Raw genomic sequence first — 13,410 nt, 5'->3', positions numbered from 1 at the left:
TGCGCTACGAAAATCAAATAGTTCTCGATGAAATATTTATCGACGGTCGAAAACTGCCAAAAACCGATGAATACCTTCGATACTCGCTCCGCACAGGTCGTATTTTCCTGGAAATTTACCGACCAAGTCGTGGCAGGGATATATTTTTCTTCTCTTTTTCCCATCGCGCGAAATAACGGTTCTCGAGGATGCAATGAACGCGACCGTCAATGGAAAAATTAATGGCGTCGGTTGATTTATCGTGAAACGGAAACGCGACTCGCGGGAAATTAATTGAATTCATTTTAGTTAATTATTGCGCGCAAACAACGAACGAGTTTGTTGTACCGGAGACGAAAGTTTCTCGACTCATTTGCTTTTGTCCCGTTGTTTGGGATCGACGCGTAATTTGCCTGAATTAAACGGCCACGTTTGTTTATGTTGCGTTACGCATATCATTGCTCCAAGAGCACTGACAGACGAAACGTAAATCCATCGACAAGAATCATTGTACCGTGCTTCGATTTGTTCTCCAAATTTATGAACGGGTATTCGAAACAATTTAACGGAGTAATGAAATATTACTTTTGTGACCTTGATCATCTTTCTCAAATTTTATTTAACTAATACTGAGCTGTTACATGACATCTTTTCTTCCAATGTTGTAATTCTGTCGAAACAATGAGAAGCCTACGTTACGCTGAAGTGAACATACAGTATCGATTCATGTATCGATTGGAGATTTTTTTCGAGCTTATAATAACTCGCAAATACGGTATGGCTTGCCCAACGGTCGTCCCACGAGAAAGAATGAATTAACGAGAAATACCGGTGAAACCAGCAGAATTATGAAATCGAACTCGGTTTTTCCTCGCGTGATGAAAAATCAATTAGAAAGCAAAGGTACTAAATATGCAGACGAAAAACCAGTCAATTTTCAGTGTAAATTCTTTTATCAATTATAACGAGAAAGTACTTTTATCGATACACATTGATTCATGTTCGATCACGTAGAAATAGTATATTCCAAACGTGGCGCAAGTTTTATCGTTAGCAGTGAAACTAAATATCTTCCGAGTTCGTTTCAAAGCGAACGATGGCGCAAAATTAAATGAGATTAATGAGAGAAGTTGCTCCTGAATCGCTTTCGGTTAAAGAAACTTCTTTTTCCGCTTCTCGAGGAATAAAGAGCCGTACTTTCTTCAAGAAAAATAAAGGAAAGGGTCGCGGAAGGAAACCAAGCAACATTATTGAAACTTTTCAAATGATAAATGGAACAAATTTTTACTCTTCTTCACCGCTTCTGAAACGCAACAATTGTTCATTTATTTTATACAGCCTTTTAATTTCGTTATTCACGGTTTCGATGTTCGCGGAATTTTATTATTTTCTCAGAATATTTTAGGTGGAATGTTTTAGGTTCTAGGGATATTGGGGGTTTAGGGATTTGGGGATGTGGGGTTTTGGGGATTTAGTGATATGGGAATTTGTGGATTTGGTGACTTAGGAATTTGGGGGTGTGAAGACTTGGAAATTTGGGGATTTGACGATTTAGGAATTTGGGGCGTGGGGGTTTGGGGGTGTGAGAATTCGGGGGTGTGGGAATTGGGGGATGTGAGGATTTGGAAATTTGTGGATTTGACGATTTAGGAGTTTGGAGACGTGGGAGTTTGGGGGTGTGAGAATTCGGGGGTGTGGGAATTCGGGGGTGTGAAGATTTGGAAAATTGTGGATTTGACGATTTAGGAATTTGGGGGCGTGGAAATTTGGACATGTGGAGATTTGGGGACGTGGGAATTTGAGGGTGTGGAAATTTGGAGATGTGTAGATTTGGAAATATGTGGATTACATAATACACGAATTTGGAAACGTAGGAATTTGAGGATGTGGAGATTTGGGGATGTAGAAATTGTATGTGAATGTATGGATTTGACAATTTTCAAATGTGAGAGTACGACAATTTGGAATGTAGGAATTCTGTATTTGATTTCTTACTAAACTCAGAAGAGTACTAATACGACTTCAAGAATTTCTATCTTTGACTTATGGATCGTCGAGTGTTGGAACATCAGCTGTAAAAGTTAGTAAGGTACACACGTATTCTTCGCTATCAGCATAGAAACAAGTACTGTCAGTTTGCAACTTTCTTTTTAATGGAACGAATACAGATTGTAAGAATTAACGTGACCTTGTCCGAACGGTATGTAGGAAGGCATAGTCTGGTTCGGCGTCGAAATGGCACCGTTTCACGACGAATATTAAACGAGCGACGTTAATGGCCTTTTACGACTCGCTCAGCCAGCTTGGGTTAGATTGGGGCAACGTACTTTCATTCTTTGATACGTAGGTGGTCGCTCTAGACTCGCTATCAAAAAGAATACAGCCTTTGTATAAAAGCAAAAAACCGTAAAAACACGTCGAATTACCCTTTTAATCTTTTTGTCGTCGAAGTAGATTTTTTCTCGATTCGATGCCTCCTATCGGTTCTATTTCACAAGTATGCAGATTGAAATTTTGCGCGAATATATCTCTGATCGACGAAAGGCGTTCAATCGAACGGGGTCAAGGAAAAGATCGCAGCTCGGCCTTAAAGCAAAATCTTTTCGAGAGAATAAAATTCTCTTGAAAGATGAAAAATTGCAGCTTCTTTAATCGCATGGTAAACGCTTCTCCTGCTGCATATCATTTTTTCGTGCTGAATGTGCTTTATTTCATGGACCGTATTTCTTGAATACACGATCCTTAATTTCTTTGCATTTACCTTGCAATTACTTTGCACCTTCAGTCGCTTAAAACTTTGAATATGTATATTAAGCAGAGTATATCTTTTAAAGATTTATAACTCTGAAGACAAAGTAACACAATTTCACGATCCAAATGTGAGATAAAGAAAATTGAAATGGAACAAGAAATGGGAAATTGGTTTGTGAATAAAAGAAGTTTGCATCTACGCTTGTCTATCGAAAGGAAGGTTTAATCCGAGGCGTATTCCTCATATAAATAGATAGTAGGATATGGTCGAATCGGTTTGTTTACAGTGTCGGTCGTTGCCTGAAGACTGCTTCGGTTTATTTTGGGTCGGGTGTCTCGTGCAAGGCGACAACGGGACATCGTGGCCCGGAATTTCGAATGAAATACATTAGAAACACGATACCGCGACGTAGTTGAACCTCCATTGATATAACGTCATTGAAAATTCCGTATAGTTGTAGGGATGTTTACTTGCGATCGTTCCCTATCGAGATTCCGGCTTTCACGGTGTTCGTTCCTCGAACGGCTTGCATTCTAATTTCCAAACACCGGATCGATGCTTCCAACCTTTGCATTAATCAATCCTTTTCTTGATTACGTCAATTTCAAAGACATTTATTATTAATTCTTTACAGTTACTTTTCGAAAATTGAGGAGAAATTTTGAAGGTCTGTTTTGGGGTCTGATCTAGCATTAGGGTTAATGTTAAACTTGCCTCGCTACTCAGCAATGCATGTTACAATTCTTTAATATAAATCATATTAGTATAAAATTCACAAAGTTTCATAAATTAGTCTATCAATTTATTTAACTCTACGACACGTTCTTTAAAGAAAAATAAAAACTCCAAGCTTCATAGAATTTTTCAATTATAAAAGCATGGAAACAGGTTCATTTCAATTATTAAATATTAAAAACAACGTGCAGTTTCACATTTCACTCTGCACAAAATTCTAAGCAATTTTTCAACCTGACCTTTTCGATCAAATTTGTATCCGTCAAAATAAAAACAGTGAAAGCTGAAAATTGTGGAAAGATAAAAGCTGGGAGGCAGACAAACCCACAAACAGTCCACAGTCGAACACTCAGCCATGCTGTCGATGACGAGATCCCAGAATGACGGGGGAGTTGGAGCGCGGTTCCAAAACTTTGACCCCTCCGTTTTAGCCGCACCCTCGACAAAAACTAACAGGGGTTTATATCCTTGACGGACATCGAGGGATGACTGTGCGATTGTTCAGCAGCCGGGTATGTAACGGTGTACAAACGATGCCATGTGGCTTTCGCAGGCTTTAACGAGCCACAGTGATCCTGTTCCCTGAAGCTCTCTGCCTTCCACATTGGCGTATTTAACTGGGAATTCTTGTTCCGCTACGCCTTCTAACTTTAGTAATAATCACGTCGTCACGTGCTACGTGCTTTTGGATGTTGGCGTTTATGCTGGGATTTCTCTATTTCTGTTTGTGATTTAGGTTCGGGTTTTAGAATTGGAAATAGTTCATTTTTGATGTATTAAATTTTCACTTTTACGAATTTCTAGTGCTCCAAATTTCCACTTTATCAAATTTCCAGCGCCCCGAATTCTCAAGCTTCCAAATTTTCAGCGCCCCAAATTCTCAAGCTCCCAAATTTCTAGCACGCCAAATTTCCAGCACCCCGAATTTCCACTCTATCAAATTTCCAGCACCCCGAATTTCCACTCTATCAAATTTCCAGCGTCCCGAATTCTCAAGCTTTCAAATTTCCAGTGCCCCAAATTCTCAAGCTCCCAAATTTCTAACACTTCAAATTTCCAGCGTCCCGAATTCTCAAGCTTCCAAATTTCCAGCGCCCCAAATTCTCAAGCACCCAAATTTCTAGCGCCCCAAGTTTCCACAATCCCAGACTTCCAGCGTCTCAAATCCTGACTTTCCGAAATTTCCACGACCTCAAACTCTCGCTTTCCCAAACTTCTACCACCCCAAATAGTCAAATCCACCTATTCCCTGCGGCCCAAACTCCCAAATTAGCAACCCTCCGAGTCCAACACTCCAACCCCTTGAAAACACTTCGAAACCCCGAATTTCCAAGATCCATTTCGAAAGTTAGGAAACCGTATAACAAATAAAAATTAGAAATGGAAGCGCATCCTACCGGCGTGGGAGGATGGCATTCCCTAGCTAGTTACGCCAATGTCCTTGCCCCGGTTGTTTCCCAACAACGGTGTACGCGGCTCTGAATATCTTATGTTTGCGGTGGTCGAGAAAGGAAGCAGGTCATTGTGACGTGGTTGTTCGATGAATTGTTGGGGGGTGAAAAGCCTCCTGAGAGCGCGTGTTCGTTTGCGTGGACGATTGGCGAGCATCCACGCGGAATACCAACGCTCCAGGACAATGCCAACAGGGACAATAGCTCCTGAAGGTACAAGAGACTTCGCTACGACTTCTTGCCGTCACGTTTCATCCCTCCCCGACCCTCTAATGGAATCTCACAATGCTCTAATTACGTCGTTGATCATCGATCAAGGCAACTTGGCCGTTCGTTGCTCGATAACGTCATGGAACTGCTCGGAGTTGTCCCGAGAATAATTCATAAGGCTGGCTCGAGCGAGAAATCGGTCGATCAAAAAATTCGCGCTCGAGTGCCAGCGCTCGATTTCGAGAAGGGGCTCGGCGATTGTTTCGGTCAAGATGCTCGACTGTTTTTAAGCCGAGTGGTCTTCACGGGGTTTCTTGCTGACTAGGGGAGCCATTATATCGATTCCCGGCAATTTCTTCTGTTTTCGACTGTATTGTGCTCCAAATGCGTGCCGAGGGTAACGCGGTGTTGATTGCCGCTAGGAAAACAGACGGGGGTTCAAACGTTTAGTGGAAACTCGATTGTAACGAGACTGTTATTTCATTCGACCAAACCCCTTTCTACCTATTTTTAAATAACTCTTTCATTTAAGTTTATTAAACTTGAATCAATGTCATCAATTCAGAGGATTATATCATTCCTAAATTCATCGTTCATTTCATAATTTAATGTGAATCGAAATTTTCAGTTGTTCAGAAACTATTTTTAAATGTCTATTCCAATTCTGTTCGAACATTAATTTTGAATCTCAAGAAAATCGCAAGAGCTTAAAATATTTATTGGAAGTCTGATGGTTATTTCAGTAGCGAGCTATTTACTTTTTAAATCATTATTAAAATTTAGGTAAATCGTTAACCTCGTTAAGGTAGACGAAAGCCGTATCTATCGCAAATCCGCTCATAGCGATTAAATGGATCGATCCAAACCGCTAGTTAATTACAGATTTTTATACAACGTTGCGGTCATAAAAATGAGTAGCAAATTGATGTTTTAAGGTTGCTGTTTGCATGTCTCCACGTTCACATCGTTAATGTGTTTGTTTGTTAATTGGCAACGAGCAAACACGTAGTTAATCGCGCGGATAATTTATGCCATCTAACCGAGCCGTGATTTCGATTCCAGCTGCAAATGTTCCGATGAAACTTCCAACTTATACTGCTTTAAAATTCGAGTTTCAATTACATACCAATTGTGTATTCTGTAAACACGTTAGGAGCTTTGGAAATTGGGGAGAATTAAAAATTTCGGAATTTCAAAATGAGTTCCACGAAAAAACATGTTTCACAAATCTCTCGGCAAAACTGTTTCGCAGTGCTGTAATGACGGCATCGATTAATGGTATCTTATCGAAGAATTTATTGACGGAGCTTTTATCAACCTGCTTCGATAGTAAAAATTGTTAATCGATATTCATTATTAAAAATACTTTTAGCTTCTCTCACAACTTATTCACATAAGAACGATTCACAAGATTCACCAATTCACAAAGTATTCATTAAGATTGCTATCGATATTGCAAGAGAATCGAAAGCATCAATGAACGAAATCCATTGAAATTAGAAGAGTTACACTGATCCAGTTTAATTGCGAGTATCGATTGAAATTAGGAGAGAATTAAAGGGATGATCCGGAGCGGAGAGAAAATTAGAATAGACAAAAGCAATTTTCAACTTTGTTTCGTTCGGTGTATCTAACCTAGTTTCTAGTTTAGCTTTGATGTTATATCACGGAAGGGGTGCGAACATCCTCATCGAAATTGGCTGGTTGCTTTCTAGTTTTCGCGCCGAATCCCCGAGGCTCGGAAAAAAGCTTTCATCCATCTTGCTAGGCTTGTCCCGCGGGCGACAACTTTTCTCGTCGTACTTTTTCCTCGTCCTGTACTTTTTCTTTGCTCCCTTTTCTCGAAACTGATGTGTCTTTCCCCTCGTTCCTTTCCACGAGGATCAGCCCGCGTTTTACAAAATAATAACGACATAGTGCTCCCGAGAAACGGAATTCATATGCACGGTATTTCTTCCAGGTACCGTATATTTGTGGTAAGAAATAAATAGACTGGAACGAAAATAATTTATCACCGGTATAATGGTTTTTAAGGAATTTGTAAATTCTTAAATCTGTTGTATAAGGAATTTTTAGAGTAAAGGCAAAAAAATAGAGGGATTTATAAATTTTTTTCGTCGAAAGGATAGGCAGAATTGGGTCAAAGTCGTTGCGCCGTTTATTTCTTTTTCTTATCGCAACTATCGCGAAATGGTATTTGAATTTCTTGCAAGTTCTTTCTCGTTGAAAAGGTCGGAGTTCTTTGAGGGAGGAAATTCTTTGCGGGCCTTCTTTCTCTCGTTAACTCTCGCCACGGTTCGAGAAGGTAGTAAAGGTATCGATGAATCGATACGCGTGTCATGCTCGACGGAACGAACGTTTCGATGAGCTTCTTCCCGGCTTCTCTGCTCGTCCTCTCCTTCGATCTCCTTTTTCCCGCTTCCACCGCTTTCCCGGCTTTCCGCTTTTATTTCGTACACGAAGCACGCCGATCGCCGCACCGGGAATACCTTCAAGTTTATACGGTCATAATATAGCGGGAAATTCCTCGTTAGAAGGCGACATGATTCCCTTTCAACGCCGATAATACTCGCCGGCGAGATTCTTCGCTTCTTTTCATCCATTCCTAACCAGCTTTTTTCCATTCTGTCGTCGGATAATTATTTCTCCACCAGAAATTTTATTTCAAATGCTCTCTCAAACCGATTTGCAAATTCCTCAATTTGGCAATTTTATGAATCGTCCAGAATTCTCGAATTTCCACGTAATGAAAATATTCTAGGAGACTCGAATCTTAAATTCGAAACTGACCTACATATGCTCGATACTTTCAATATGCCTTCCAGCCCACGTCCATTTTCCTCCAGCACCGAACACTCTACATCAGCCACATTATATAATTAAACTCGCAACGTCTGAACATCTATGATTGACGCGGTGTTCCCTCCTTTCTAATTTCCAGCGTAAAAACAGAAAACCGGCCAGAGAAGTGGGACGTTTTCCACGCGACTGTCTTTCTCCATTTCCTGTCGCCTTCTGTCCAGAATTCTCGACGCGATACACCGTTACACGCGCTTCTCGCGGACATCTTCCGCGCCGCCACGAAACGCGTGGGCTCGAGAGGAAGGCGGCTTCGAGCCAAATATGGTCACCCGCGATCCACCTGGAACGAAACTCTCGTAGCCGTCTAAAATCATGGCGGCTCGAGGTTTATTCCGAAAAAATGCCCAGAGGTTGTTGGTTTCTCTCTGTTTGTGTTGGAACGCTGATTGTTTAATCGAGGGTTGTTCGCGAGTTTGCACTCTGCCACTCGTACGGGTATATTGCTTCCGTTCGCGTGATTTGCGGTTTTGTTCCCTTTGGGAATTTTGTCAACCCTCTTCGGATCGACAGTTTGTAGAGACTCGACTTGCGTTCAATCCTTTGTTTGTTTTCTGCATCACCATTTCCGGTCAGTTATATAGAAATCCCGTGGGGAATGGATTTATCTTTTATTGAACACGGTTCTTTTAAATTCTTTAAAAAAACATCTTTGACATTGGAAAATTAAATCGACGCATCTGGTGCGTCTCGCGCTTACTCTCCTTGAGTAAGGATATTCTTGAGTTTTCATCACATCAGTACCTTCATTCGCCAATATTTAGCAACTCTTTTATCGCCGTTTAATTTGTCGATCGAGCACGGTAGATTAAATTGCAAACAAAATCTCTCGACTCCTTTCCGTTGGTAAGATTATTACTTTATCAACGCTAAACGAGCTCGATAGCGGCACCGTCGAAGACAAAGTCGGAGTCGGTTCGCAAGGGTTAATTAATTCCGGCACGATATCGCGAGCACCGCGAACATTTGCATAATGGGAAATTAGGTGAGGAGGAACCGGAAGACTCGTTGGAGGCCTGTCTCGCGTATTACTTCCAACTGCCTTAAATCACCGTCTGCTGAACATTCCTCCATGCGCGTATCTTTATTTAAACTATGCCTCGTAACATCGGCTCACATTCACTCGCTGCGCAGTTTCGATTAATGCTCGTCATCGACTCATATTCGTTATCCGCATCCCTTATCTACTCTTATGTTCTCGGAAAATTTATAATTTGCTTATTTATCATGATCCATGTGTGGGTCGTATGCGATTATCGATTCGACACACAGGGTGCGTCATTGATGACATGGAATAGAATAAGATATACAAGATGCACAAGAAGCTTGATGTTACAAAATACGCTGTAAGGTGCGTCATCGATTTCGATGAGTTGGCACGAGACGCATAAGGTGCGTCATTACCTAAGGTAACACTAGACGAGTCACGGATTGCATCGCATAATTAGCATAGATCAAACAATACATGTGCAGAATACATTGAATAGATGACACGATGCATGGTTTATTGATATCAGAGTAGAGCGTATAAAGTGCGCTGAGGATAGAGACGCACCTTGTGCGTCGTCAATTTCCAACCGCGTTAACTCGCCCCAACTCGAAATGTGCAGAGTTTCCATGAAGCGCCCGTCCGATTCTAATTCCCCGTTATGCAAATGTCGCGTCACTGGCCGAGTGAAACGAAGGATTAAAACGGTAATCCTGACTAGACGGTGACCTAACTACGCCCGCGGTGCTACGTAACGCAAAGATCACTGTAGTGTTCTGGATTTATCTCGACGGAGATTCGTCTCGGGTCCTGTGTACGACACAGAGACGTTTATTTGTTCATCCGTTTATTTTCCATAGAGGATCTGACGGACGCTCGCGTGGAATGCAAATTACAAAGAGGACTACGCGCAGATTTGAACATTTGTAAATTTAAGAATTCGCGGTGTAAATTTGTGAACGAAAGCATGAAATCGTAATTAAAAATTAACGAGCCAAAAAGGAGAAGTATTCGGTCCTCGTTATTCTCTCGGTTAACCCATATTTGCACGGCTTTTCCAGCCTCATCGGCGAATTCTTTTGGAGAAACTTTCCAGCCTGCTAAAAGTTATTATTGAACAGCCTCGACCCCGAGCACAAAGAGTTCTCGCCTCTGCGAAAGGAGCCCTATTCGTTGCACAGGATAACAGGATCCTTCTGGTGATTCAAAAGGGAACAGAGAACCGTTTTCTGTACATAATTTTCCAGAACGCTGGAACGTTAGGTTGTAAACTGTAGGCGAAGCGCTCGTTGCTTTTCTCGTCATTTTACTTACGAGAATTCTTGGGCTTGTTTCGCTGCGAGACAAAAAAATTTATCCTTTCTGAGTTTATTAAAATTTCACGTGTCCTTACTTTATCGTTCAATTCCTATACACGACGCGAGCGATATCGCGCGCGGTTCATTTCGCCCGATAAAAATTCCCAGATGAAAAGAGTCGTTCGTTTTCCTTGAAAATTTCATTGAAAGCCGAACAACGATGCTTCCCGTTTTCGATATCGTTGGACAAAATGGTTCTTCGTTATACTCTCGAGAACGTTTTGCCTGAAAGATCGCTTCTTTAATCAAAATTTTTCCTCGATACATCTGTCAGTTGTAATGGAATGCGTTTGGAATTATCATTCATAGAAATACTTCATTTTTCAGTTTCATACGATTTTCTTGGTTATTTTTTCATCAAGATTCCACTTGGATAAGTACCTCGCTCTCTTGTTTCCACCCCATTTTTACCGAAATTCCTGGACGAAGCATTCTTTGACTAGTTTCCTTTTTTTTTACTGAAATTCCCAGGGACACGATGCTGTTCTCTCCACTGTTTTTTTACGAAAACTTCCGGGAAAAGTGAAACTACTTTTCAGGGATGAAGCTTTCCATACCGCTTTCCATGACTTTTTCTTTTTCGAACAGGAACGAGGAATGTTCAGTATTGATTTCTGGGGAGTATTGTTATATCAAGGTACCCAAGAACGATAATAAAATAACAATTGTCACTTTCTGCAATAACAACAATGTTAACTATTTCCACTCCAGTGTTTACATATTGCAACATTCCTTTTAAATGTCCAATTCTGTTCTTGTCTGTTCCCATGTGGCAACGTGTACAATTTAAAAAAAATAGGTAAAAGTGTCTACGTTTAGATATTTAAATATTATTTAGATATATAGAACATAAGGGTACGGACACAGAAATAATTCATATAAGTCTTGATGTTCAGACCATTTTATATTTCGTAATTTTCCCGCAATTACTTGTAACACATTTTCCGGAAATAAATATTAAGAAAAAACAGCGGTATATCTGTTTTATCAGAATTCCAGCACGAAGCATCCCCTCCGGTCGGCCACAAAGGGAAAGGGAGCGCGTCTGTCGCATCTCGTTTGAATTTTATTCTCTCGAAAGTCCCGTGTCATTCGGTTGCCGCTGGAATTTCTCATTTTTAAAGGGCGAAGAAGAACAGAAGCAGCAGCAGCATCCAGCAGCGAGCTGGATTTTAAGCCGTCGCGATTTGTTTTGACGAGAAACTAACGAGACTGTCTCTCGCATGCTCTGCGCACGCCGAAGACTGCTCCGTTTCTCCGCTTTTCCGTCTCGTTTCCTGTCTGTCTTACCGTACAATTCTCCCCCGACTTTTTCCAACTTTTCTCTTCTCCTCGTTAACAGAAAAACTATGGCGACTCGAAAATTTCACTCCCATCGAATCCTTTCAACCGCTCCTGCATATCGGGGCTTGAAGCATTTCCACCCTTCCTCGCGTTTTATCCTGCCACAATTTTCTTCTATGTTTTATCCACTCCACCGTTATTTCATCCATCGCTTTTACTTAACTAAAAGTCTTCGTAACTGGAAAATTTCATTTCTCGAATACATCTTTTGATTTAGTTCTTAATTGCCGCAAAATTTATTTGCCAGATGTTGTATTTTATAATCAGTTATCCTTAATTATGCAAATTATTGTTGGACCTAAATTTCAAGTTGAAGAGTGAGACTCGTCAAAGTGCAGCAAGAGGTTAAGCAACTAAATCTTTCATCCCTTCACCCTTAGTTCAGATCTATTTTAAATCGTCGAGAATAGAAAATTGCCTAGAAGTCATTCCTCTCGAAAATTCAAGTGCCGTTAAAATACCGCCACGTAATGGTATTAAAATAAATGCAAAGGTAGAGAAAAAGGTCATGAAGGTAAAGTGGAATTTCTGGTGGTTATCCGAGATCGCGTGATATCGGTTGATTTTATTAGCGTTGGCTCTGTTCGTTTCTGTTTGTGGCCGGACAGTTGCCGTTCCTTTCGATTTAATGACCGACGAACCAGCAGGCAACAGACCCGCCACTTTCGAGCACAACGATCTCGTTCACGAAACGCCCCGACCTTCGAACCGCAAGAACCACTCTTCGTTCCGCCACTACCGCTCTGCATTTTCGAATATTTCCGGACAGTGGCTTCAGAACATTGGTATTCGACCTCCACTTAGAATGTTAAATGAAATCCGGCTAATATTAACGAAAGCTTTTCCGAAAGAACTCGAGAGCAATAGGTAGTATTTGGGTTGCTTTGCCTGTACCAGGTTGGTAAGAGGTTCTTGCCTTTTTTTAACGACAAACCTGGTAAAAATTCGACTATGTACTTGGAAGCTAGGGGCAGTCAGTGGTACTAGGGGTCACGTATACTATGTCAGTAACTGGTAGTAGCATTGCAAGTCATCTAGTTTTCAACCAGGTCCATCGTTGGATCAGAAGGAAAGAATTTTCTCCAACGACAGACTCGGTAGAGATAAAGCTAGAAAATTGAACTAGCATGTAAAAATAGCGCCAGCAGGCTACTAGCAGCAGTAACTAGTAGATGGTCTAAAAGAGCAAGTTTTTCAGCGCGATGAAGGTTGAGATTTGAGAAATTTGAAAGGAAGGATGAATTCGCAGTGAGAATGAAATCTGTAAGTAGAAAACAAGCGACGCAGAAATAGAGAAAATGGTTTGAAATAGAGAAGAGATGGGTAGGCGTCGGGCAGCGTCGAGTAGATATTGATAAAGCCTGTGCAGTTATTGGGAAAACGTGTGCCTCTCAATATTGCAGTCTATAATTGAACGGCATCGCACCGCGTCCACGGAAATAGAATAGAAATTGCTATGGAAATGGCCGTGCGAACAGCTGCGAGAGCTAGCCTCTCTCCACCGCCGACTACTTTCGTTTTCCTCTGTCCTCGAGTGTTTCGCGTCGATCGAACACGGACTCATCCTTCCTCTTCCATATTTTTTTTACTCCCTTTTCCTTTTTTCTACATCACGTACTACCAGCCCTTTTTCACTTACACGATAATGGAAGAGCGGCCATTGTTGCACGGATCCGGACCGGCAATTTAATTTCCCTCGACCACAGCCAAGTCGCTGTTTAATCTCTGCTTCTG

General features: G+C 41.2%; 1 protein-coding gene across 1 annotated transcript in view; it reads left to right on the top strand.

Annotated features, from left to right (window-relative positions):
• Positions 1 to 13,410, top strand: part of Sdc (Syndecan) — a 73,178-nt gene that overhangs the window by 997 nt on the left and 58,771 nt on the right. The window lies entirely within an intron of this gene.

The sequence above is a fragment of the Megachile rotundata genome, chromosome 13 (assembly GCF_050947335.1).
Source record: "Megachile rotundata isolate GNS110a chromosome 13, iyMegRotu1, whole genome shotgun sequence".
NCBI lineage: Eukaryota > Metazoa > Arthropoda > Insecta > Hymenoptera > Megachilidae > Megachile > Megachile rotundata.
Note: the sequence above shows the minus strand (reverse complement) of the source record. Positions and strands in the feature narration are given on the sequence as shown.